General features: G+C 49.5%; 1 protein-coding gene across 4 annotated transcripts in view; it reads left to right on the top strand.

Moving 5' to 3' along the window:
• Positions 1–26,885, top strand: part of lnx2b (ligand of numb-protein X 2b) — a 61,719-nt gene that overhangs the window by 1,999 nt on the left and 32,835 nt on the right. The window contains exon 1 of one of the 4 annotated variants that reach the window (XM_078412026.1): positions 16,440–16,481. The exons of the other annotated variants lie outside the window; for them this stretch is intronic. The gene's annotated coding sequence lies outside the window, so the exon portion shown is untranslated. Of the gene's footprint in view, positions 1–16,439; positions 16,482–26,885 lie in introns of those variants that run through there. 4 annotated transcript variants of the gene reach the window in all.

Raw genomic sequence — 26,885 nt, 5'->3', positions numbered from 1 at the left:
CCATTTAAAATCCCCCCGCGACCGGTCGATCGGCGGGTGGAATTTGCCCCCCTTGTGTCCGGGGCTCTGGAACTCCGACCGGAGCCGGCAGATCCGTTCCCACGGCCGACTTGGCGGGCCGGTATCTCGGCCCCTCAGCCTGCTAGGCGGAACGTTCCGGAACCGTTTGGACCCCTCTCGGAGGCCGTGACCTCTGTCGGTCCGGCAAAACGGGAAATTGGTGGTGGACCGGAAATAGCGATCAGGAGAGGTTGGACGAACTTGGCTGGTTCTCATTGGAGTGTCAGAGGCTGAGGGGAGACCTGATAGAGGTTTATATCCCTGGAATGGCAGGACTTTCATATGAAGAAAGACTGGATAGACCAGGCTTATACTCGCTGGAATTTAGAAGACTGAGGGGGGATCTTATTGAAACATATAAAATTCTTAAGGGGTTGGAGAGGCTAGATGCGGGAAGATTGTTCCCGATGTTGGGGAAGTCTAGAACCAGGGGTCACAGCTTAAGGATAAGGGGGAAGTCTTTTAGGACCGAGATGAGAAAACATTTCTTCACACAGAGAGTGGTGAGTCTGTGGAATTCTCTGCCACAGAAGGTAGTTGAGGCCAGTTCATTGGCTATATTTAAGAGGGAGTTAGATGTGGCCCTTTTTGCTAAAGGGATCAGGGGGTATGGAGAGAAGGCAGGTACAGGCTACTGATCTGGATGATCAGCCATGATCATATTGTTTCTATGTTTCTATAAAATACTAGACCAAGTGGACCCGTTGGGCCCAACCTCTCCTACATTGGTGCAGCACCCCCTCCTCCTCTCCTCCCCTCCCCTCAACCCCCCTCCCTCCCTCCCTCCCCTCCCCTCTCCTCCCTCTCCCCTCCCCACCCCATCCCCCCAACCCCCCTTATCCTCCTCCCTCCCTCCCCTTCCCCACCCTCTCCCCTCCTCACCCCACCCCCCCAACCCCCTTTATCCTCCCTCCTCCCCCTCCCTCCCTCCTCCCTCCTCCCTTCCTCCCCCCTCCCTCCCTCCCCCCCCACTCTATCCCCCCACCCCCCCCTTATCCTCCCTCCCCCCTTCCTCCTCCCTCCCTCCCTAGGAGATAGATTTAAACTTAAAAATGTGAATAACTTTAAAATTATAGCACCGATTTCAATGAAACTTCTTCCATTAGCACCAAAGGGACGACGGTGAGTAAGATGGGCCTAAAATTGTCACGCTATCGTGTACGGCTTTGGTTGTAGTTCAGGAACAAACAAACAAACAAACGAGAGTTTTAGTGTGTAGATAAAAACAGTCAGAATGTTTTCCCAGGGTGGAATCATAAAATACAGAGAGAGCATAGCTCTCTAGAGGAATACTAGAGGAATGTTTAAAAGGAGATGTGTGGGGCAGGTTTTTGTTTACACACAATTTGGTAGATGCCTGGAATGTGCTTCCAGGGATGGTGGTGGAGGCGGCTGCAATAGCAGTGTTCAAGAGGCTTTTGGATAGGGACATGAGTTGCAGGGAATGGTGGGATATGGATCATTTGCAGGCAGAAAGGATTATTTTCGCTTTGAGATACAGCGCGGAAACAGGCCCTTCAGCCCACCGAGTCCACACCGACATTAACACTACCCTGCGCACACGAGGGACAGTTTTACATTTCTACCCAGCCAATTAACTTACAAACTTGTACGCCTTTGGGGTGAGGGAGAAACCAAAGATCTCAGCGAAAACCCACGCAGGTAACGGGGAGAACAATAGACAATAGGTGCAGGAGGAGGCCATTCGGCTCTTCGAGCCAGCACTGCCATTCAATGTGACCATGGCTGATCATTCTCAATCAGTACCCCGTTCCTGCCCTCTCCCCATACCCCCTGACTCCGCTATCCTTAAGAGCTCTATCCAGCTCTCTCTTGAATGCATTCAGAGAATTGGCCTCCAATGCCTTCTGAGGCAGAGAATTCCACAGATTCACAACTCTCTGACTGAAAACGTTTTTCCTCATCTCAGTTCTAAATGGCCTACCCCTTATTCTTAAACTGTGGCCCCTTGTTCTGGACTCCCCCAACATTGGGAACATGTTTCCTGCCTCTAACGTGTCCAACCCCCTAATAATCTTATACGTTTCGATACGATCTCCTCTCATCCTTCTAAATTCCAGTGTATACAAGCCTAGTCGCTCCAGTCTTTCAACATATGATAGTCCTGCCATTCCGGGAATTAACCTAGTAAACCTATGCTGCACGCCCTGCACACAACATACAAATTCTGTGCAGGCAGCACCCGTAGACAGGATCAAACCCGGGTCTCTGGCGCTGTAAGGCAGCAACTACCGCTGCGCCATCGTGCCACCAGATTAGTTCAGCTGGCATCATGTTCAGCCCATACATCAGGGGCTGAAGGATCAGATCCTGCACTGCACCCAGTTAGGGGTCTGGACACCAAGGAAGAGGTTCAGAGGCTCCTGTCTAAAGAAGGGTCATGACCCGAATTGCACCAATCCACGTTCTCCAGAGATGCTGCCTGACTTGCTGAGTTGCTCCAGCACTTTGTGTTCTATTGCAGACATTTGTTAATGCTGCACCATTGTGCTGTTGCTTTTATTGCATGTACCTGAGTTTGAACTGATTGTACCTATGTTTGGATAGCATTTCACTGTACCTCAGTACATTTCGATTTCAACTGTGGCCCCTGGTTCTGGACTCCCCCAACTTCAAGCGGTTTTGATGTAGGGTTAGGTTTATTAGTTTTAGTTTAGTTCAAATGCTGGAGTAACTCAGCGGGTCGGGCAGCATCTCTGGAGAACATGGATAGGTGACGTTTCACAGAGGGCTGGAGTAACTCAGAGGGCCAGGCAGCATCTCTGGAGAACATGGATAGGTGACGTTTCACAGAGTGCTGGAGTGACTCAGCAGGTCTGGCAGCATCTCTGCAGAACATGGATAGTTAATGTTTAACAGAGGGCTGGAGTGACTCAGAGGGCCAGGCAGCATCTCTGGAGAAAAGGAATGGGTGACGTTTAAGGTCGAGACCCTTCTTCAGACTGAGCGCCAGGGGAGAGGGGAACCAGAGGTATGAAATGGTACAGAACGTATCTCCCTCTCTCTCTCCCCCTCCCCCACCCTCCTCCCCCCTCCCGTCTCTCCCCCTCCCCCACCCTCCGCCCCCCTCCCGTCTCTCCCCCTCCCCCACCCTCCGCCCCCCTCCCGTCTCTCCCCCTCCCCACCCTCCGCCCCCCTCCCGTCTCTCCCCCTCCCCCACCCTCCGCCCCCCTCCCGTCTCTCCCCCTCCCTCTTCTCCCCCCTCTCTCTCTCCTCTCAGATGACCAACGAAAAGTGGAGCCCACAATGGTGCATTGTTGGCCGTGGAAGGGGTGACAACGAAGGGATACGAACAGTGAAACTAGCAGGATGACCAGGGTAGAGAGGGAATGCGAGAGGTTACTTGAAGTTAGAGAATTCAATATTCATACCGCTGGGGTGTAAGCTCCCCAAGCGAAGTATGAGGTGCTGTTCCTCCAATTTGCGTGTGGCCTCATTCTGACAGTGGGGGAGGCCCAGGACAGAAAGGTCAGTGTGGGAATGGGAGGGGTGTTAAAATGTTTGGCAGCCGGGAGATGTAATGTAAGAAAATAACTGCAGATGCTGGTACAAATCGACGGTATTTATTCACAAAATGTTGGAGTAACTCAGCAGGTCAGGCAGCATCTCAGGAGAGAAGGAATGGGCGAAGTTTCGGGTCGAGACCCTTCTTCAGGCAGCCGGGAGAGTTTAGTTCAGTTTATGGTCACGTGTACCGAGGTACAGTGAAAAGGCTTTTGTTGCGTGCTAACCAGTCAGCGGAAAGACAATACATTATCACTACAATCGAGTCACCCACAGTGTACAGAACATAGATAAAGGAAGGAATAATAATAATAATAATAAGCATTTATTTTATATAGCGCTTTACCAGGTGCTCAAAGCGCTTTTTTTTCTCCCATTGGAACCTAATCAGATGTACAGCACTTTGGTCAACGTGGGTTGTTTTTAAATGTGCTATACAAATAAAATTGACTTGACTTGACTTGACTTTACAAAAACAGTCATAACATAAAAACAAACAGACAAACTATCCTGACGGAGTAGAGTGCTGTTGGAGTAGAGGTTTAAAAGGAGTGGAGCGATTGTCATGCTGTGAGCAGATCCACAAAGAGTCGCCTGTGTTGGGCACCGGCTTGGATAGGGTGGATGGGCACGTGGGTGGTGAAAGGTTAGTGGGGAAAGCCATGAATCTACAGTGACTAGGGTGGCGCAGCGGTAGAGTTGTTGCCTTACAGCACTTGCAGCGCCAGAGTCCCGGGTTCGATCCCGACGACGGGTGCTGCCTGTACGGAGTTTGTACGTTCTCCCCGTGAACGTGTCGGTTTTCTTTGGGATCTTCGGTTTCCTCCCACACTCCAAAGATAGACAATAGGTGCAGGAGGAGGTCATTCGGTCCTTCGAGCCAGCACCGCCATTCAATGTGATCATGGCTGATCATTCTCAATCAGTACCCCGTTCCTGCCTTCTCCCTGTACCCCCTGACTCCGCTATCCTTCAGAGCTCTATCCAGCTCTCTCTTGAATGCATTCAGAGAATTGGCCTCCACTGCCTTCTGAGGCAGAGAATTCCACAGATTCACAACTCTCTGACTGAAATTGTTTTTCCTCATCTCCGTTCTAAATGGCCGACCCCTTATTCTTAAACTGTGGCCCCTTCTTCTGGACTCCCCCAACATTGGGAACATGTTTCCTGATCTACAAGTTTGTAGGTTGATTTGCTTGGTATAAGTGTAAACTGTCCCTAATGCGTGTAATGTGCGGGGTTCGCTGGTCTGTGTGGACTTGGTGGGCCGAAGGGCCTGTTTCCGTGCTGTATCTCTAAACTAAAACTAAGCTGTTTGGAGGTGTGTGTTTAGGAAGGAACTGCAGATGCTGGCTTAAACCGAAGATAGACGCAAAATGCTGGAGTAACTCGGGCAGCACATCTGGAGAGAAGGAATGGGTGACGTTTCGAGTCAAGACCCTTCTTCAGACTGATCGGGGTCGACAGTCTGAAGAAGGGTCTCAACTCGAAACGTCACACATTCTCCTCAGAGATGCTGCCTGTCCCGCTGAGTTACTCCAGCATTTTGTGTCTAAGCTGTTTGGAGTCCGATCACCCATGATTGTATTGAATGGAGGATCTGACTTGAGGAGACTATTTCTGGTCCTAATTCAGATGTTCCCTTAGATAGACGGGGAGGGCGGTGTTCAGCAAGCTGGGTGAGCAGGCGGACAATTTGAGAGGGGGGTCCACTCTTTTGGGCACATTTACAAGACTTCTCCTGTGCTCCTGAATTGTGTACTTGAGGTTCTCAAAGCCAAACTGAGTGCCCCTTCTGCACTTTGAACAATCACGGCTGACGGAGGCCCAAAGGCTGGTGGGTAGTGTCGTAGAGTCACACAATGTGGAAACAGGCCCTTTGGTACAACTTGCCCACGCCGACCTGCTTGCCCCATCTACACTAGTCCCACCTGCCTGCATCTGACCCATATTCCTCTAAACCTATCCCATCCATGGACACGTCTGAATGCTTAGTCATAGAATGGTACAGTGTGGAAACAGGCCCTGCAGCCCAACCCTGCCAACACCGGACAACATGTCCCAGCTACACTAGTCCCACCTGCCTGGCATTTGGTCCATATCCCTCCAAACCTGTCCTATCCATGTACCTGTCTAACTGCTTCTTAAAAGTTGGGATAGTCCCTGCCTCAACTACCTCCTCTGGCAGCTCGTTCCATATACCCACCAGCCTCTGTGAAAAAGTTACCCCTCAGATTCCTATTAAAACTTCTCCCCTTCACCTTGAACCTATGTCCTCTGGTCCTCGATTCACCTACTCTGGGCAAGAGACTCCGTGCATCTACCCGATCTATTCCTCTCACGATTTTATACACCTCGATAAGATCACCCCCTCATCTTTCTGCACTCTAAGGTATAGAGTCCCAGCCTACTCAACCTCTGCCTATAGGTCAGACCCTCTAATCCTGGCAACATCCTCATAAATTGCTTCTTAAACGTTGGGATAGTCCCTGCCTCAACTACCTCCTCCAGCAGCTTGTTCCATACACCAACTGCACTTTGTGCAAAACGCAAATTGACGGAGGAACTCAGTGGTTCAGGCACCATCTGGGGAGAGTTGGGTCCCGACCTAAAACGTCACCTGTCCAGTCCCACCCCAGATGCTGCCTGACCTGTAGAGTTCCTCCAGCACTCTGAGGTTTTGCTCAAGGATATGTAACCTATTTGTAAGGAATGTGTGGAATTAATCAATGAAATTAACTAATGGACTTAACCAACAGAAAACAAGAGAGTGATAATTAATGGGACTCGTTCACATGTTATAGGAGTAGAATCAGGCCATTCGACCCATCCAGTCTACGCCATGCAATCATGGCTGATCTCTGCCTCCTAATCCCATTTTCCTGCCTTCTCCCCATAACCCTTCACACCGGTTCTAATCAAGAATTTGTCTATCTCTGCCTTAAAAATATCATCTGACTTGGCCACCACAGCCCTCTGTGGCAATGAGTTCCACAGATTCACCACCCTCTGACGACTAAAGATGTTCCTCCTCTTTCTAGAGCAAAGGGGAAGATAAAGGGTGCAGAATATAGTTCTCGACATTGTAGCGCATCAGTTTCTTAAACAAAGTTTGGGGCAGTGGACAAACAGGCAGTAATCTAGTTTAGTTTGGAGATACAGCACGGAAACAGGCCCTTCGGCCCGCCAGGTCTGTGCCGACCAGCGATCCCCACACACTAACACTAGCCTGCACACACTAGGGACAATTTCCATTTACACCAAGCTAATTAACCGACAAACCTGTGCGTCTTTGGAGTGTGGGAGGAAACCGAAGATCTCGGAGAAAACTCCACGCAGGTCACGGGGAGAACGTACAAACTCCGTACAGACGGCACCCGTAGTCGGGATCGAACCCGGGTCTCCGGCGCTGCAAACGCTGTAAGGCAGCAACGCTACCGCTGCGCCACCGTGACCGCCTTAATATGGAAGGACCGTTGGAGAAGACTGATGATGCAAGGGGAGGAAGCTGTTCCTGAGTCTGGTGGTGCAGACTATCAAGTTTCTGAACCTTCCGCCGGGAGTGGGGAGAAGAAGAAGGAACGACCGAGATGGGATAAGATTTGAAGAAAAAGTAATCAATAAAGTGGAGTGTCATGTCGGAAAGTGTGAGGTGTTACATTTTGGAAGGTGGCGGAGAAACCTGTCGATGAGTCTGTGTACAGTTGCATCTGAATGTGTTGATTGGGTTCGGTAAAATTGTAAATTGTCCCTCGTTGTTTCGTGAGGAAACAAGCTGATGCAGAAAGCAATGAAGGCAGCAAATGGTATGTGTCAAGGGCGTTAGATTGAGGATGTCTTGCTGAGATTGTACCGGGCTTTGGTGAGACCAAGCTTGGAGTGCTTTTTAGTTTAGTTTAGTTTAGAGAACTAAACTGGCCCTTTGGCCCAGCGAGTCCGAGCCGACCAGCGATCACCCTGTACGCTAACACAGTCCTACACACACGGGGGACAATTTACAATTTTACCGAACCCAATTAACCTACAAACCTGCACGTCTTTGGAGTGTGGGAGGAAACCGGAGCTCCTGGAGAAAATCCATGCGCAAACTCCATACAGACAGCACCCGTAGTCAGGATCGAACCCGGGTTCCTGGCGCTGTGAGGCAACAACTCTACCGCTGTGCCACCGTTTCGCCCTTTGGATTCCTCCTCTGCTGATGAACTCCTCTTTGGAAGGTAGACACAAAATGCTGGAGTAACTCAGCGGGACAGGCAGCATCTCTGGAGAGAAGGAATGGGCGAAGTCTCGGGTTGAGACCCTTCTCCATCCTCTTTGGATGAACTCCTTTGGATAGTTTGGTGCTCGCCCCCTGCTCCAAGGACAGTTCTCCCAGGTCCTGACCTTGATGATGGAACCACGTGGTGAAGGAAGAAGGAATTTGAAGAATGGTTGTGTGTGGGTTTGTGTGGGAAAAAATCTTTGCTGCTTCCCACAGCTCAGTGAGATTTCCCTAATGAGTTGTGAGGAATGCATTTGGGAAATTCCGCTGGGAGCTATTATTGAATCTTCCAACACACTTCCAGGCAGTATATTCAGGATCAGAACTTGCTGCACAGGTTTTTCCAGAAAACATTCCCTCAAATTCCTATTGCTCCAATTCTCCTCCCCCTGAAAATCGTTCCATCGCACCCACCGCCCTGCGTAAGTTTCAGATGTTTTTGGAAAGCCTGGGTCTATTAGAGTCACAGAGCGATACAGTGTGGAAACAGCTTGCCCACACCGGCCATAATGTCCCAATCAACACTAGTCCAACCTGCCCACGTTTGCCCTATGTTCCTCTAAACCTGTCCTATCCATGTACCTGTCTAGTTTTTTTTTAAACATTGCAATAGTCCCTGCCTCAACTACCTCCTTTGGCACCTCGTTTCTGCTCATCAACCATCACCTCTCTTCCTCCATTTCTGGTATTATTCTGGCTGAGACATGGTGGTGCAGTGGTAGAGTTGCTGCCTCACAGCGCCAGAGACCTGGGTTCGATCCTGACTACAAGTGCTGTCGGTACGGAGTTTGTTTGTACGTTCTCCCCTTGACCTGCGTGGGTTTTCTCCGGGATCTCCGGTTTCCTCCTACACTCCAAAGGCGCACAGGTTTGTAATTCAATTGGCTTGGTATAAATGTAAAATTGTCCCATGACTGTGTAGATACCATTGGTGTGCAGGGATCGCTGGTCAGTGCGGACTCGATGGGCCGAACAGCCTGCTTCCGCGCTGTCTCTCTAAGCTAAACTAAAGATCTAAACTAAGATTTTATATAGTTCTCTCATGTTTTTACTCCTGTTATAAAACCACATTTCCTGAATGCTGTCCTGTGAATTAACGTGGAATTCACTGCCACAGACGGCTGTGGAGGCTAAGTTCATGGATATTTTTAAGGCAGAGATGGATAGATTCTTGATCAGTATGGGTGTCAAGGGTTATGGGGGAGAAGGCAGGAGAATGGGGTGAGGAGGGAGAGATAGATCAGCCATGACTGAATGGCAGAGTAGACTTGATGGGCCGAACGGCCTAATTCTGCTCCTATAACTTATGAACTTTCCGCTGATTGAAAAAGTTCATTCATTGTTGTCTTTATCTCTCGTTTCCCTTATCCCTAACCAATCTGAAGAAGGGCCTCGACCCGAAACGCCACCCGTTCATTCTCGCCAGAGATGCTGCCTGTCCCGCTGAGTTACTCCAGCACTTTGTGCTTATCTTCGGTTTAAACCAGCATCTGCAGTTCCTTCGTACACAGAGAAAGTTGCAGTTTCAATCCCGAACTCTATGTTATCGGAAAGATGCCAGTAAGCTGGAAAGGGATTGACCAGGGATATTGCCAAGATTTGAGGGCCTGAAACTCGAGAACTCTGAAATACTATCCCCACCCAGCTGGGAATAGCTACGCTGGAGGCTGCAAATAGCTTCAATGGTCAAATCAGCACACACTTGCTGTTCGTCCTTACACATGTTTAATAATCTTGCCGGTTGCCTTTAAAAGCTAATACCTAAATGCTAATCATTTCAGTTTCTGCTGAACAAGTTGGGCCAGGCTGTAAAACTACGTCACCTTTGGCAGGTCAATCAGGACACAAAGCACAAAGTGCTGGAGCAACTCAGCAGCTCAGGCAGGATCTGTGGAGGGAGTGGACAGATGACATTTCACCTCGGGACCCTTCATCTAGTTCAGTTTAGTTTATTGTCACGTGTACCGAGGTACAGTGAAACACTTTTGTTGCGTGCTAACCAGTCGATTACAATCGAGCCATTCACAGTGTACAGATACATGATAAGGGAATAACATTTAGTGCGAGGTAACATCCGATCTCAGATAGTCCGAGGGTCGTCAATTAGGTAGATAGACGTTCAGGACTGCTCTCTGGTTGTGGTAGGACGGTTCAGTTGCCTGATAACAGCTGGGAAGAAACTGACTCGCCAGTGACTGGTTGATCAAGGGTCCTGAGCAGAAACGTCGCCTGTCCATTCCATCCACAGATGCTTGGAGTTTGAGTTTATTGTCACGTGTACCGAGGTACAGTGAAAAGCTTTTGTTGCGTGCTAACCAGTCGGCAACGAGAGGTTCACATTAGCTGCAATCCTTAGAAAGTACAGTAAGATTGGTAACTGTGGAAGGATGTAGATTTAGATTTTTAGATTTAGAGATACAGCGCAGCAACAGGCCCTTCGGCCCACCGGGTCCGCGCCACCCAGCGATCCCATAAGAAGTTAACAGTCTGGAGAGAACCCCAAAATATTATTCTTTAAAAGATGTATTTCCCTGAGTTTGATTTTCTTATAAAAACAAATGTAGTAGGGCAGTTTGTGGAAACAAGGTGCTTGTTTACAAAGAAGGACACAAAATGCTGGTGTAACTCAGTTTGCTGGGCGGCACGGTGGCACAGTGGTAGAGTTGCTGCCTCACAGCGCCAGGGACCTGGGTTCGCTCCTAACCACGGGTGCTGTCTGTACGGAGTTTGTACGTTCTTCCTGTGACCAAGTGGGATTTCTCCAACTGCTCCGGTTTCGTCTCATACTCTAAAGATGTACAGAGAGTGGTGAGTCTGTGGAATTCTCTGCCACAGAAGGTAGTTGAGGCCAGTTCATTGGCTATATTTAAGAGGGAGTTAGATGTGGCCCTTGTGGCTAAAGGGATCAGGGGGTATGGAGAGAAGGCAGGTACAGGTTACTGAGCTGGATGATCAGCCATGATCATATTGAATGGCGGTGCAGGCTCGAAGGGCCGAATGGCCTACTCCTGCACCTATGTTTCTATGTTTGTAGGTAAATTGGCTTCTGTAAATTGTTACTAGTGTGTGGGATCGAACTAGTGTCCGGATGATCGCAGGTGAATGTGGACTCGGTGGGCCGAAAGGCCTGGTTTCCACACTGTATCTCTAAAACTAAAACTCAGCGAGTCAGGCAGCATCCCTGGAGAACATGAACGGATGACTTTTCGGGTCGGGACCCTTCTTGAGACTAGAGAAGGGTCTCAGTCCAAAACATCACCTATCCATGTTCTCCAGAGTTGCTGCCTGTCCCGCTGAGTTACTCCAGCACATTATGACCACAGTTTTGTGATCTCATGATGTGTAAAAAGACTTATTTGCAATGACATGATCTTATTCATGGCTAGGAGGGGTTCAGACATATAATATTTTTCAAGTTTATCATTCATGACTTTACTTTAAGGAGCAGATTGAGACATGTTTCAGGATTACAAAAGGATTACATTTAGTATCCATGGTCTTCGTACGATGTAAAGGTGTAATGTGTCAAACCAATCATTCCTCCTTGAGTATCTGAAGAAGGGTCTCGACCCGAAACGTCACCCATTCCTTCTCCCCGGAGATGCTGCCTGCCCCGCTGAGTTACTCCAGCGTTTTGTGTCTATCTTCATTGCTATTTGATCTCTATTTATATTTTGTGTGGCTAGTCAATTTACATCACCCTGGCCACACCCAGCACTGTTTTGACTGTTGTTATCGTGACTGAGGAAAAATGCAGCTGAACAAGGTGTGGTTGAGTGTTGCAGGATTTCTGAGTAGTCCGGTGGTTAAGTGTGAGGAAATCCCAACATTCCACATGAGTGTTCCAGGGCAGGCGAGACGACAGGGAGGCTTCTTGTCACGTGGGCAGGTTGGGCCGAAGGGCCCGTTTCCACGCCGTGTGACTCTATGACTCTCGACTTTTTAGTTTAGTTTAGAGATACAGTGCCGAAACAGGCCCTTCGGCCCACCGTGTCCGCACCGACCAGCGATCCCAACACACACTAACGCTATCCTACACAGACTAGGGACAGTTTACAATTTATACCAAACCCAAATTGACCTACAAACCTGTACGTCTTTGGAGTGTGGGAGGAAACCGGAGCACCCGGAGAAAACCCACGCAGGTCACGGGGAGAACGTTCAAACTCAGGGCAGACAGCACCCGTAGTCAGGATCGAACCCGGGTCGCTGGCGCTGTGAGGCAGCACCTTGACGTTGATGTAGGTCGGTGTTGAGTTTGACAAAGATTCCTTCTTACACCAGACAAAAGCGAGTGGTTACTTGTTGGCAAGAATGCTTCTTGTCAGGGCTGATGCATCCATATCTGTCTGGAGCTCTACACCTGACAGAGATGCTGTCTGTGGGTGGCCTCCCCTGCTGTTTGCTGTGCGACTCGCTGATCTGTTGGTCATGTGGACCACAGTGTCACGTTGGTATCATCTGAAGTCATACACCGTGGAAACAGGCCCTTCGGCCCAACTAGCCCATGCTGACCAACATGTCTCATCTGCACTAGTCCCACCGAGCTGCATTTGGCCCATAATCCTCCAAACCTGTCCTATCCATGTATCTCCCCAGATGTTTTTTAAAAGAGTCCCTGCCTCAACTGGCAGCTCATTCCATACACCCACCAGCCTTTGTATCTCAAGCACGTGTGAATTAAACATTGTATGCTACAGACGGCACGGTGGCGCAGCGGTAGAGTTGCTGCCTTACAGCGAATGCAGCGCCGGAGACTCGGGTTCGATCCTGACTACGGGCGCCGTCTGTACGGAGTTTGTACGTTCTCCCCGTGACTTGCGTGAGTTTTCTCCGAGATCTTCGGTTTCCTCCCACACTCCAAAGACGTACAGGTATGTAGGTTAATTGACTGGGTAAATGTAAAAATTGTCCCTAGTGTGTGTAGGATAGTGTTAATGTGCGGGGATCACTGGGCGGAGCGGACTCGGTGGGAAATTAAATAAACTTTGTAAGAAAATAACTGCAGATGCTGGTACAAATCGAAGGTATTTATTCACAAAATGTTGGAGTAACTCAGCAGGTCAGGCAGCATCTCAGGAGAGAAGGAATGGGTGACGTTTCGGGTCGAAACCCTTCTTCAGACTGATGGATAAATAGACTTTGGTGACTCTTGTTTTACATTCCTGCCATGTACATATAACAGTGAACTAAAGAGATGATAGCAGTCTTGGAAAGATGAATGTAAACAATAAACAGCGTTTGGATAGTGACAAGCTGAGATTACTATGTATATATCAGTGAGGTCGGCTTATTCAAGTTGTATTTGACGATGATAGACAAAAACTGTTGGAGTAACTCAGCGGGTCAGGCAACATCTCTAGAGATAAAGGATGGGTGACGTTTCGGGTCGGGACCCTTCTTCAGACATAACATTAGCTATATAATGATAGAAAGACTGAAAAAGCTGGAGTAACTCAGTGGGTCAGGCAATATCTCTGGAGGGAAAGGATGGGTGACGTTTTGGGTCGAGACCCTTCTTCAGGCATAACACAACTTCTATATAATGATTGCAAATGACATTGTGCTACTTTAATCAGGCTGGTTATAACTTATCCACTGAACAGGAGGACACTGAAAATGTTTTCTGCCGCTTCAATATGTGAATATGCTTCAATGGTGAATGAACTTCCTAAATGTTTCCTATTGTTTTTGAAACATGGGTAGATGAACTGGGTAAATGAAGGTCGACATAAAATGCTGGAGTAACTCAGCAGGTCAGGCAGCATCTCTAGAGAGAAGGAATGGGTGACGTTTCGGGTCGAGACCCTTCTTCAGACTGATGTCAGGGGAGAGGGAGGTACATAGTAAAGGAAGGAACAAGATTAAGTTACAGTGGCTCAGCGGTAGAGTCGCTGCCTCACAGCGCCAGAGATCCGGTTCGATCCTGACGACCGTTGTGGGACCATATTCTCCCTGTGACCACGTGGGTTTCCTCCGGGTGCTCCGGCTTCCTCCCACATCTCAAAGACGTGCGGGTTTGTCGATTAATTGGCCCCTGTCAATTGCTGCTAGTGTGCAGGGAATGCGGGATAACACAGAACCAGTGTGAACGGTGGATTGCGTGGATTCATTGGGCTGAAGGGCCTGTTTCCATGGTGTATCGGTGGCGCAGCGGTAGAGTTGCTGCCTCACAGCGCCAGCGACTGGGGTTTGCCCTAACTACGGGTGCCGTCTGCACGGGTGTTTGTATACGATCTCCCCGTGACATGCGTGGGTTTCCTCCGGTTTCCTCCCGCGCTCCAAAAGACGTGCAGATTTGCAGGTTGTTTGGCTTCTGTAAATTGTCCGTTGTGGGTAGAATAGAACCAGCGAATGGATAATCACTGGTTGGCGCGGACTTGGTGGGCCTGCGAGACAGATTCCACACTGTATCTCTAAAACTAAAAACTGAAATCTAAAATCTCTAACCAAAAACTAAACTAAACTCTCCCTGGAGGATAAGGGTTAATGTTGCCACATGCCGTAGTGAGGTAAATAATGGAATGATCAACATGAATCGTCTGTTGAACTAGCAGAACCTTAACATGACCAAAGGTCCAGGTAAACAGACATGGATTACCATAATGCTCTAATCCAGATCAGTTACTTTTTCTGGTGATATCTTTCAGGTAAATGAAAATTGTGGGGGGTTTTTCCCCTTGAATGCGAGTTCATGCTTTCGGGGCAGAATTAGGCCATTCGGCCCATCAAGTCAACTCCACCATTCAATCATGGCTGATCTATCTTTCCCTCTCAACCCCATTCTCCTGCCTTCTGCCCGTAACCCATGACACCCGCACTAATCAAGAATCTATCTATCTCTGACTTAAATTCAAGAGAGAGCTAGATAGAGCTCTTAAGGATAGTGGAGTCAGGGGGTACGGGGAGAAGGCAGGAACGGGGTACTGATTGAGAATGATCAGCCATGATCACATTGAATGCTGGTGCTGGCACGAAGGGCCCGACGGCCTCCTCCTGCACCTATTGTCTATTTAAATATATCCACTGACTTGGCCGCCACAGCCTTCTGTGGCAAAGAATTCCACAGATTCACCACCCTCAGACTAAAGAAATTCGGCCCACCGAATCCGCGCTGACCAACGACCCCTCACGCAAACACGATCCTACGCACACTAGGAACATTTTAGACTTTACAGAAGCCAATTGGCCTCCTTTGGAGGTACACCTTTGGAGTGTGGGAGGAAACCGTAGCACCGGGAGAAAACCCATGCAGAACGTACAAATTCCGGGCAGACAGCACCCATAGTCGGGATCGTACACGGGTCTGTGGCGTTGTAAGGCAGCAACTCTACCGCTGCGCCACCGTGATCCCCAGAGCTAAGCTTGGGGGGTGTGGGTGTGGAAGAGAGTACGTTCAACTCTACCAGAACTGCAGGCACTCAAATTGCTGTTAGTTTTATTTTTCATATCCGTGAGCTTTTGGATGGAGTCAATTAATGTGCGCAATGTTAAATCATCTTGGTCATAGTAAATGGACATTTCCTAATTGAACAGATTTGCAACAAAACTTCATTAAACCTAGAAACAAAGAACAGCAGATGCTGGTTTACACCAAAGATAGACACCGTGCTGGAGTAACTGTTTGGGAAGGAACTGCAGATGCTGGTTTACACTGAAAATAGACACAGAATGCTGGAGTAACTCAGCGGGACAGGTAGCATCTCTGGAGAGAAGGAATAGGTCGAGACCCTTCTTCTGACTGAAAGTCACGGGAAAGGGAAACGAGAGATTTAGACAATGATGTAGAGAGAATCAGAATGGCCTTTATTGTCATCCAAAAAACATGTCTTTTGGACTAAATTCCATTACCCGCAGTCCAACAATAAGAGCAATAAAAATAAGCAATAACACACGCAATCACAAACCAACACAAAACAAAACAAAGAAACATCCATCACAGTGAGTCTCCTCCAGTCACCTCCTCACTATGATGGAAGGCCAGAATGTCTTTTCTCTTCCCTGCCGTCTTCTCCCGCGGTCAGGCTGTTGAAGTTGCCACGTCGGGGCGGTCGGGGCTCCCGACATTGAAGCCCCCGCCGGGCGGAGAAAATCCCGCGGCCTATTTCAGGCCGCGCCGGACGGTGAAAGGTCCGCGGTGGGCCGACCCAAGCCCCGCGATTCGGAGCGGGCGAAGACGCTGACGCTGCCGCTGCCGCTGCCGGAGCTCCCGAGGTTGGCCCCCACCCAGGGACCTGCGAGCTTCCGCTATCCACGCGGCCCGCGGCCGAAGCCACCACAGCCTCCGAAGGCAGCCAGCTCCGCAGGTGGCGAGTCCGGTCCGCCGGCTCTGTGAACCAGAGGCCGAGGTGGTCCCAGCTGGAGCCCGCCAGCTCCAGGTGTTTGGCTGATGGTAGGCCGCAGCGGGAACGGAGACACCACCCAGAAAAAAGGTCGGGTCTCCCCGTATGGAAGAGACAAATTTTACAGTTCCCCCCCTCCCCCCACCATACATAGCACACAACCACAAAAAACACCTACATCACATCCAAACACTACAATTAAGACAAAAACCAACAAAAAACACAAAAGACAAACGGACTGCAGGCGAGCCGCAAAGAACAATGAATGAAAGTTAAGCGAAAAAGTTACGATGGTAAAGGAAACGGGCTGTGTGGATGAAAACGAGACTCGGCAGATCAGGCGAGATCTCTGGAGAACATGGATAGGTGATGTTTTGGGGTCAGGACCGATTGAAGGGACCTGAAACGTCACCTTTCCATGTTCTTCAGAGATCCCGCCCGCCTGACCTGCATGGTTGCGCTAGCAGCTTGTGTTTACCATAAACACCACGTCCTCATTCTCTTGTTAAAGTGAGAAGTAAGGGGAGGGGGAGGGGTGGTGGCAAAGACCTGCGAACAATAGGCAGAGTTGATCAAATTTCTCAAATGTTTTGTGCTGTTTAACACATAGCCAGGCAGCAAAGATGTTACAAATTACTCCCACCCCCTCCCTCTGTGTGACCCCTCCCCCCCCCTCTGTGACCACCCCCTGTTTGGCCCCCTCTCCCATTTCCCCCCTCCCCCTCTCCAACCCCCCACCTCCCCCATGGGTGACCTGCCTCAAAGCTACCGCCAAATGGCGGACCCGGTAAACATTCCTACCGCCAACAGTGGGTGGGATTGTTTGACGTTCTTCCACAGTAGCAGGTGTGTCCACTTTGATTTTAGAAAGATATATTCTTCCTCTGGCCACGCGTATTTGTTCAAAGCAATGTGGGAGGGAGTGTGGATCACCCGGAGTTATTCACACGAGACACCTCCTGGGACTGTTAGCCGACTGTGACCTTTTTGGATCAAGTTCGTTTGAAAGAACCATTCTTTGTTCAAGAGCAGGTCCAGTTTCGTTCAGCAGCTCGGTTTAGAGAGATCAGAAAACGTTAGTCAGCCTGGGTCCTCGGTCAGAACCTAAGGGAAGGTGCTCACAATTGAACAAAGGAACCTGCCCTCAGGATTTCTACTGCAAAGATTTCCCCTTAAAGTATATAGAACGTAGAACAGTACAGAACAGGAACGGGCCCTATCAGCACACAATGTATGTGCCGAACAAGATGCTGTTAAACTGATCTGATCTGCCTGCGCATGATCCATATCCCTCTGTTCCCTGCGCTTCCATGTGCCTACCTGAAAGCCTCTTAAACACCACTATCGTATCTGCCTCCACCACCATCACCACCACCCCCAGCAATGCGTTCTAGCCCCCATCACCTTCTGTGTGTAAAAAAAAACGCCCAGCACACCTCCCTTAAACTTCCCCCTCTCGCCTTATAGACAATAGACAATAGACAATAGGTGCAGGAGGAGGCCATTCGGCCGTTCAAGCCAGCACCGCCATTCAATGTGATCACGGCTGATCATTCTCAATCAGTACCCCGTTCCTGCCTTCTCCCCATACCCCCTGACTCCACTATCCTTAAGAGCTCTATCTAGCTCTCTCTTGAATGCATTCAGAGAATTGGCCTCCACTGCCTTCTGAGGCAGAGAATTCCACAGATTCACAACTCTCTGACTGAAAAAGTTTTTCCTCATCTCAGTTCTAAATGGCCTACCCCTTATTCTTAAACTGTGGCCTCTTGTTCTGGACTCCCCCAACATTGAGAACATCTTTCCTGCCTCTAACATGTCCAACCCCTTAATAATCTTATACGTTTCGATAAGATCTCCTCTCATCCTTCTAAATTCCAGTGTATACAAGCCTAGTCGCTCCAGTCTTTCAACATATGACAGTCTCGGTGGGCCGAAGGGCCTATTTCCGCACTGTATCTCTAAACTAAACTCAACTAAACTAAACTAAAGCCCTTATGATGGGTGTCTGGATATGGTTAACTATGTCAGAAGTAAAATGATTTCCATGACTACACATGCCTTGCCCTGATACTAAAATAAAGAATAAAAGACATTTGGACAGGTACATGGATAGGAAAGGTTTAGAGGGATACGGGGCAAATGCAGGCAGGTGGGACTAGTGGAGATGGGGCATCTTGGTCGGTGTGGGCAAGTTGGGTCGAAGAGCCTGTTTCCACGCTGCATGACTCCATGACTATAATAATAAATTGTTTATATTTTATTCATGTCAACAAATCAATCTTCTGGTTCTCCTGGTATTAAAATAGACACTGCTCTTGCGTTTTAAATGATTCTTGTCTTGTGAAGGACAACAGGCCATGTTGAGAACTCCACAGATTCACAACTCTGACTGAAAAAGTTTTTCCTCATCTCCGTTCTAAATGGCCAACCCCTTATTCTTAAACTGTGGCACCTTGTTCTAAGATTATTAAGGGGTTGGACACGTTAGAGGCAGGAAACATGTTCCCAATGTTGGGGGAGTCCAGAACAAGGGGCCACAGTTTAAGAATAAGGGGTAGGCCATTTAGAACTGAGATGAGGAAAAACTTTTTCAGTCAGAGAGTTGTGAATCTGTGGAATTCTCTGCCTCAGAAGGCAGTGGAGGCGAATTCTCTGAATGCATTCAAGAGAGAGCTGGATAGAGCTCTTAAGGACAGCGGAGTCAGGGGGTATGGGGAGAAGGCAGGAACGGGGTACTGATTGAGAATGATCAGCCATGATCACATTGAATGGCGGCGCTGGCTTGAAGGGCCGAATGGCCTCCTCCTGCACCTATTGTCTATTGACTCCCCAAAACATGTAGCCTTGTAGCTACGCCCCACAGGGATGGACATTTCCAAGTGATCTGATTGTCTTCTGCATGTGTAGGTGGGAACTGCAGATGCCGGTTTACACGGAAGATAGACACAAAGTGCTGGAGTAACTCAGCGGGTCAGGCAGCATCTCTGGAGAGAAGGAATAGGTGTCGTTTCGGGTCTTGTCGTGAAACGTCACCCGTCCCTTCTCTCCAGAGATGCTGCCTGACCCGCTGAGTTACTCCAGTGTTTTGTGTCTGTCTTCTGGCTTGTCTTTCCTGTCTCTGCCTCTCATCATTTTATACACTTCTACCAAGTCTCCCCTCAACCTCTGACGTTCCAGAGAAAACCAATCTGAAGAAGGGTCTGGACCCGAAATGTCCCCCATTCCTTCCCTCCAGAGATGCTCCAGGAATAAACAACCCAAGTCTATCCAATCTCTCCTCTAATTAACAACCTCTCGCCTCTAATTAAATAACGTGACTTTAAATCAGACACCTTTTATCATAACATCTCGCAACAAAAATATCTTCATGTTAGCTGAAGAACCAATGTGAAGCATTCAGAGGCAGCAAATCAGGAGTGAAAAAAGTGACCTTTTATTGGATTAAGTTAAAACTTTAACTGGCGTAACTTTAAAATTGAACTTTATATATAAATCTTTTTTTTTCATTGTTGTTCTGTCAATATGACTGTTCAAACGAAAATGTTTTGTGGGGCTGGAGAGGGGTTTAAGTGATTATGGCATAGTATATTGATAAGAGGCTGAAGAAGGGTCTCGACACGAAACGTCACCCATTCCTTCTCTCCAGAGATGCTGCCTGACCCGCTGAGTTACACCGGCATTTTGTGTCTTATCTTTGATAAAAGGCAAGTTGCGTTCAGCAACTTATGTTAGTGGCTTGCAGAAGACCCTTATATTAGTGGCTTGCAGAAGACCCTTATGTTAGTGGCTTGCAGAAGACCCTTATGTTAGTGGCTTGCAGAAGACCCTTATGTTAGTGGCTTGCAGAAGACCCTTATGTTGGTGGCTTGCAGAAGACCCTTATGTTGGTGGCTTGCAGAAGACCCTTATGTTAGTGGCTTGCAGAAGACCCTTATGTTAGTGGCTTGCAGAAGACCCTTATGTTGGTGGCTTGCAGAAGACCCTTATGTTAGTGGCTTGCAGAAGACCCTTATGTTAGTGGCTTGCAGAAGACCCTTATTTTAGTGGCTTGCATAAATAGTCAATAAATCAGATAAAATTTATGTTGTTTGAATTTGCAAAAGCAGTGGAAAGATCGTCTATCACTGAAGGCATTTATTGAGATTCCATATTCAATTGCATGTGTGCAGGTGCCAAAGTTATGAACTACTTTTACCTCAAAATTTCAAGCTATAAGACCACAATTCATAGGAGCAGTATTAGGCCATTCGACCAATCGTGCCCACTCCGCCATTCGATCATGGTTGATCCATTTTTCTCTCTCAACCCCATTCTCACGCCTTCTTCCCAATACCTTTGACCACCCTTAATCCAGAAGGTATCAACCTCCACTTTAAATATACTCAAGGTCTTGGCCTCAGTGGCCGTCTGTGGCAATGAGTTCCACAGATTCACCACCACCGCAGATATGAGATATATGCATCAAATATAGGAAGATTGTTCACGAGCAAACAGATTATCTTATACCTGTGTTTACACCGAAGATAGACACAAAATGCCGGAGTAACTCAGCCTGACAGGCAGCATCTCTGGAGAGAAGATATGGATGATTAGATTAGATTAGAGATACAGTGTGGAAACAGGCCCTTCGGCCCACCTGGTCCTCTCCGACCAGTGATCCCCCCGCACATTAACACTATCCTATACCCACTCGGGACAATTTTTACATTTTACCAAGTCAATTAACCTGCAAACCTGTACGTCTTTGGGGTGTGGGAGGAAACCGAAGATCTCGGAGAAATCCCACGCAGGTCACGGGGAGAACGTACAAACTCCGTACAGACGGCGCCCGCAGTCGGGATCGAACCCGGGTCTCTGGGGCTGCATTCGCTGTAAGGCAGCAACTCTACCGCTGCGCCACCGATGACGTTTCAGGTCGAGATCCTTCTTCAGACTGAGAGTCGGGGGTGAGGGAAACACAGAGATATGGAAGGGTATGGCGGGGAAATGGGAGAATAAAGGGGACGAAGATCTAAGGAGTCAGGGGGTATGGGGAGAAGGCAGGAACGGGGTACTGATTGAGAATGATCAGCCATGATCACATTGAATGGCGGTGCTGGCTCGAAGGGCCGAATGGCCTCCTGCACCTATTGTCTATTGTAAGGAATATGCAGAGTAGACCATTGTTAGCTAGATGACATACTCTGTTCATTCACAAGAATATAATCGGAATTTTACTTTGCAACTCCCTGTCCCTTTAGCGATGGCTGGAATAAGGTTTCAGGCGGTCTTTTCCCAAGTGGTCATCCTATACCTGAACCCATTCACTGGCTGCCAGCGAGTTATATCTCTGAAACGAGATTAGAAAGCTGAACCTCTTTATCTCCCTTGTTCCAGTCAGACATTACCTTTCGCTGGGAGTGACGATGTTATGAATACGACTCCATCTGGCAATAGAATTGCCTCATCTTGGGTCCAGGAGTACAAATACTTCTGACATTGTAATCATTTGGGTAAATGATAGTGAAAGTTTAGCTGGGATAACTGCCCAGTGAAGAGACTGACTGATTCCTGCCACAAAGAAAGTTTTGCTCCACTAAATACCACAAACAGATTCAGTCTGAAGAAGGGTTCCAACCTAAAACATCACCTATTCTTTTCCTCCGGAGATGCTGCCTGACCCGCTGAGTTACTCCAGCACCTTGTGTCTTTTGTCTGGATAAATCTCCACATGACTGTACAGACCCTGGTGGGAATTGCTGTTTACAGTATCTCTCTCTCTGCCTCTCTCTCTCTCTCTTTCTGCCTCTCTCTCTTTCTGCCTCTCTCTCTTTCTGCCTCTCTCTCTCTCTGCCTCTCTCTCTCTGCCTCTCTCTCTCTGCCTCTCTCTCTCTGCCTCTCCCTCTCTGCCTCTCCCTCTCTGCCTCTCCCTCTCTGCCTCTCCCTCTCTGCCTCTCCCTCTCTGCCTCTCCCTCTCTGCCTCTCCCTCTCTGCCTCTCCCTCTCTGCCTCTCCTTCTCTGCCTCTCCCTCTCTGCCTCTCTCTCTCTGCCTCTCTCTCTCTCTCTCTCTCCGCCCCCTCTCTCTCTCCGCCTCTCTCTCTCCGCCTCTCTCTCTCCGCCTCTCTCTCTCCGCCTCTCTCTCTCTCCGCCTCTCTCTCTCTCTCTGCCTCTCCCTCTCTGCCTCTCCCTCTCCGCGCCTCTCCCTCTCCGCCCCTCTCTCTCTCCGCCCCTCTCTCTCTCCGCCCCTCTCTCTCTCCGCGCCTCTCTCTCTCCGCGCCTCTCTCTCCGCCCCTCTCTCTCCGCCCCTCTCTCTCCGCCTCTCCCTCTCTGCCTCTCCCTCTCTGCCTCTCCCTCTCTGCCTCTCCCTCTCTGCCTCTCTCTCTCTCTCTCTCTCCGCCCCTCTCTCTCTCCGCCTCTCTCTCTCCGCCTCTCTCTCTCCGCCCTCTCTCTCTCCGCCTCTCTCTCTCTCCGCCTCTCTCTCTCTCCGCCTCTCTCTCTCTCTCTGCCTCTCCCTCTCTGCCTCTCCCTCTCCGCCCCTCTCTCTCTCCGCCCCCTCTCTCTCTCCGCGCCTCTCTCTCTCCGCCCCTCTCTCTCCGCCCCTCTCTCTCCGCCCCTCTCTCTCCGCCCCTCTCTCTCCGCCCCTCTCTCTCTCCGCCCCTCTCTCTCTCCGCCCCTCTCTCTCTCCGCCCCTCTCTCTCTCCGCCCCTCTCTCTCTCCGCCCCTCTCTCTCTCCGCCCCTCTCCGCCCCTCTCTCTCCGCCCCTCTCTCTCCGCCCCTCTCTCTCCGCCCCTCTCTCTCTCCGCCCCTCTCTCTCTCCGCCCCTCTCTCTCTCCGCCCCTCTCTCTCTCCGCCCCTCTCTCGCCGCCTCTCTCCCGCCTCTCTCTCCCGCCTCTCTCTCTCCGCCTCTCTCTCTCTCTCTCTCTGCCTCTCTCTCTCTCTCTCTGCCTCTCTCTCTCTGCCTCTCTCTCTCTGCCTCTCTCTCTGCCTCTCTCTCTGCCTCCCTCTCTGCCTCTCCCTCTCCGCCCCTCTCTCTCTCCGCCCCTCTCTCTCTCCGCGCCTCTCTCTCTCCGCGCCTCTCTCTCTCCGCGCCTCTCTCTCTCCGCCCCTCTCTCTCCGCCCCTCTCTCTCCGCCCCTCTCTCTCCGCCCCTCTCTCTCCGCCCCTCTCTCTCCGCCTCTCTCTCTCTCCGCCCCTCTCTCTCTCCGCCCCTCTCTCTCTCCGCCCCTCTCTCTCTCCGCCCCTCTCTCTCTCCGCCCCTCTCTCGCCGCCTCTCTCCCGCCTCTCTCTCCCGCCTCTCTCTCTCCGCCTCTCTCTCTCTCTCTCTCTGCCTCTCTCTCTCTCTCTCTGCCTCTCTCTCTCTGCCTCTCTCTCTCTGTCTCTCTCTCTGTCTCTCTCTCTGCCTCTCTCTGCCTCTCTCTCTGCCTCTCTCTCTGCCTCTCTCTCTCTGCCTCTCTCTCTCTCTGCCTCTCTCTCTTTCTGCCTCTCTCTCTCTCTGCCTCTCTCTCTCTGCCTCTCTCTCTCTGCCTCTCTCTCTCTGACTCTCTCTCTCTGACTCTCTCTCTCTGACTCTCTCTCTGACTCTCTCTCTCTGCCTCTCTCTCTCTGCCTCACCCTCTGCCTCTCTCTCTCCGCCTCTCTCTCTCCGCCTCTCTCTCTCTCCGCCTCTCTCTGCCTCTCTCTCTCTGCCTCTCTCTCTTTCTGCCTCTCTCTCTTTCTGCCTCTCTCTCTCTCTGCCTGTCTCTCTCTGCCTGTCTCTCTCTGCCTGTCTCTCTCTGCCTCTCTCTCCCTGCCTCTCTCTCTCTGCCTCTCTCTCTGCCTCTCTCCCTCACCCTCTGCCTCTCTCTCTCTCTCTGCCTCTCTCTCTCCGCCTCTCTCTCTCCGCCTCTCTCTCTCCGCCTCTCTCTCTCCGCCTCTCTCTCTCCGCCTCTCTCTCTCCGCCCCTCTCTCTCCGCCCCTCTCTCTCCGCCCCTCTCTCTCTGCCTCTGCCTCACTCTCTCCGCCTCTCTCCCTCCGCCTCTCTCTCTCCGCCCCTCTCTCTGCCTCTCTCTCCCTCCGCCTCTCTCCCTCCGCCTCTCTCCCTCCGCCTCTCTCTCTCCGCCTCTCTCTCTCCGCCTCTCTCTCTCCGCCTCTCTCTCTCCGCCTCTCTCTCTCCGCCTCTCTCTCTCCGCCTCTCTCTCTACCTCGCTATCTCAAGACCACATAAGCTCCAACAGTTGATTAATTGAATTGAGAGAGACAGCAGGGAAACGGGCCCTTCGACCCACCGAGTCCACGCCGACCATCGATCGCCTGTTCACACTAGCTCCATGTTATCCCACTTTCTCATCCACTCCCTGTACACAAGGGGGCAATTTACCGAGGGCCAATTAACCCACAAGCCCGCATGTCTTTGGGATGTGAGGGGGAAACCGGAGCACCCGGAGGAAACCCTCACGGGGAGAACGTGCAAACTCCACGCAGACAGCACCCGAGGTCAGGATCGGACGCTGTTCTCTGGTGCTATGAGGCAGCAGCTCTACCCGCTGCACCGCCGTGCCGCCCTGAGAAATTATTCAGTGAAACATGATTTCAAAAGCAATCCATCTATCTTGGACCTTTGGTAGCTTTTTTTCTAACGGGAACCATGCATAGGGACCATTATTACTTTGACAGGTCGACTTTGAGATTGACATATTTCTTTGATGGGGAAAAATGCCTGGGACCATTGGGAAATGATTTGAGACTTAAATGTTGAAGCCTTTATTGAAATGTTCCTCTGTCCTGTAGTAGTTCACTGCTATTGATAGTTCTTCTGCCCCTGAGGATTCGTGGCACAATAGGCATGATTACAAAGGCAGGATTAATTTAGAAAAATGTGATCTAAATATTGTTACATTGCTTTCCTGTTTCCATACAGAAAATATCTTTAAAAAATCAAAATAGCATAGGGAATTAAGTTACATTTCTGATGAACAATGGTAGATATTATCACTGTCAATGCTTTTAAGTTTAGAACTCCAGTTTAGGCTTACTAATTATGCCATCAGTAAATCCATTCGGCTGATATGGTAGTGGTATAAAGTTTAAACGGCACAGTCTTGCGCATTTAATTTGTAAATTATGTTGTTCTCACAGAAACGGCCAAGGTTAAAAAAAAACTTAAATAGAGCTTCACAGAGACATTAGCTGAGTGATAATGCTTAAGTACTGGATAAATATTGAAACATAGGTTTGCAGTACAACAGTCATACACAAGGTCACGGTGGCGCAGCGGTAGAGTTGCTGCCTCACAGCGCCGGAGACCCGGGTTCCATCCTGACCACGGGTGCTGCCTGTACGGAGTTTGTGCGTTCTCCCCGTGACCGTGTTCCTTTACTCCGGGTGCTCCGGTTTCCTCCCGCACTCCAGAGACGTGCGGGTTAGTCGGTAAATTGGCTTCTGTAAATTGGTGAATCTGTGGAATTCATTGCCACAGACGGCTGTGGAGGCCAAGTCAATGGGTATTTTTAAAGCGGAGATTGACAGGTTCTTGATTAGTACGGGTGTCAAAGGTTACGGAGAGAATGGGGTTGAGAGGGAAGGATAGATCAGCCATGATTAAATGGCGGGGTGGACTCGATGGGCTGAATGGCCTCATTGTGCTCCTATCAACTTATTTTGAACTAGTATAGGGTTTTTAATTTATTGATATTTGTTGTTTATTGTGTTATCTGTGTTTACAGGCCTGTTATGCTGATGTAAGTATGAATTTCAAGAGTCAAGAGTGGTTTATTGTTGTATGTACCGAAGCGGAACAGCGAAATTCTTACTTGCAGCAGCACAACAGGTTTGTAAATGGTGTACTCAGTGGATGCCATAAGTAAGAAACATTAAATTATATAAAGACTAGACAAGCTAGATGCAGGAAAAATGTTCCCAATGTAGGGGGGAGCCCAGAACCAGGGGACACAGTCTAAGAATAAAGGAGAGGCCATTTGAAACTGAGGTGAGAAGAAACCTTTTCACCCAGAGAGTTGTGAATTTGTGGAATTCTCTGCCACAGAAGGCAGTGGAGGCCAATTCACTGGATGAATTTAAAAGAGAGTTAGATAGAGCTCTAGGGGCTAGTGGAATCAAGGGATATGGGGAGAAGGCAGGCATGGATTACTGTTTGTAGATATAAGATAACTGCAGATGCTGGTACAAATTGAAGGTATTTATTCACAAAATGCTGGAGTAACAATAGACAATAGACAATAGGTGCAGGAGTAGGCCATTCAGCCCTTCGAGCCAGCACCGCCATTCAATGCGATCATGGCTGATCACTCTCAATCAGTACCCCGTTCCTGCCTTCTCCCCATACCCCCTCACTCCGCTATCTTTAAGAGCTCTATCTAGCTCTCTCTTGAATGCATTCAGAGAATTGGCCTCCACTGCCTTCTGAGGCAGAGAATTCCACACCTTCACCACTCTCTGACTGAAAAAGTTCTTCCTCATCTCCGTAACTCAGCAGGTCAGGCAGCATCTCGGGAGAGAAGGAATGGGTGACGTTTCGGGTCGAGACCCTTCTTCAGACTGAAGGCAGTGGAGGCCAATTCACTGAATGGATTTAACAGAGAGTTAGATAGAGCTCTCGGGGCTAGTGGCAGCCATGATCACAATGAATGGCGGTGCTGGCTCGATGGGCCAAATGGCCTCCTCCTGCACTATGTTTCTATGTAAAAATGTTCAATAAATTAAAAAGATATAGTGCAAAAC

This window comes from Rhinoraja longicauda, chromosome 15 (genome assembly GCF_053455715.1).
Source record: "Rhinoraja longicauda isolate Sanriku21f chromosome 15, sRhiLon1.1, whole genome shotgun sequence".
NCBI classification, from domain to species: Eukaryota; Metazoa; Chordata; class Chondrichthyes; order Rajiformes; family Arhynchobatidae; genus Rhinoraja; species Rhinoraja longicauda.
Note: the sequence above shows the minus strand (reverse complement) of the source record. Positions and strands in the feature narration are given on the sequence as shown.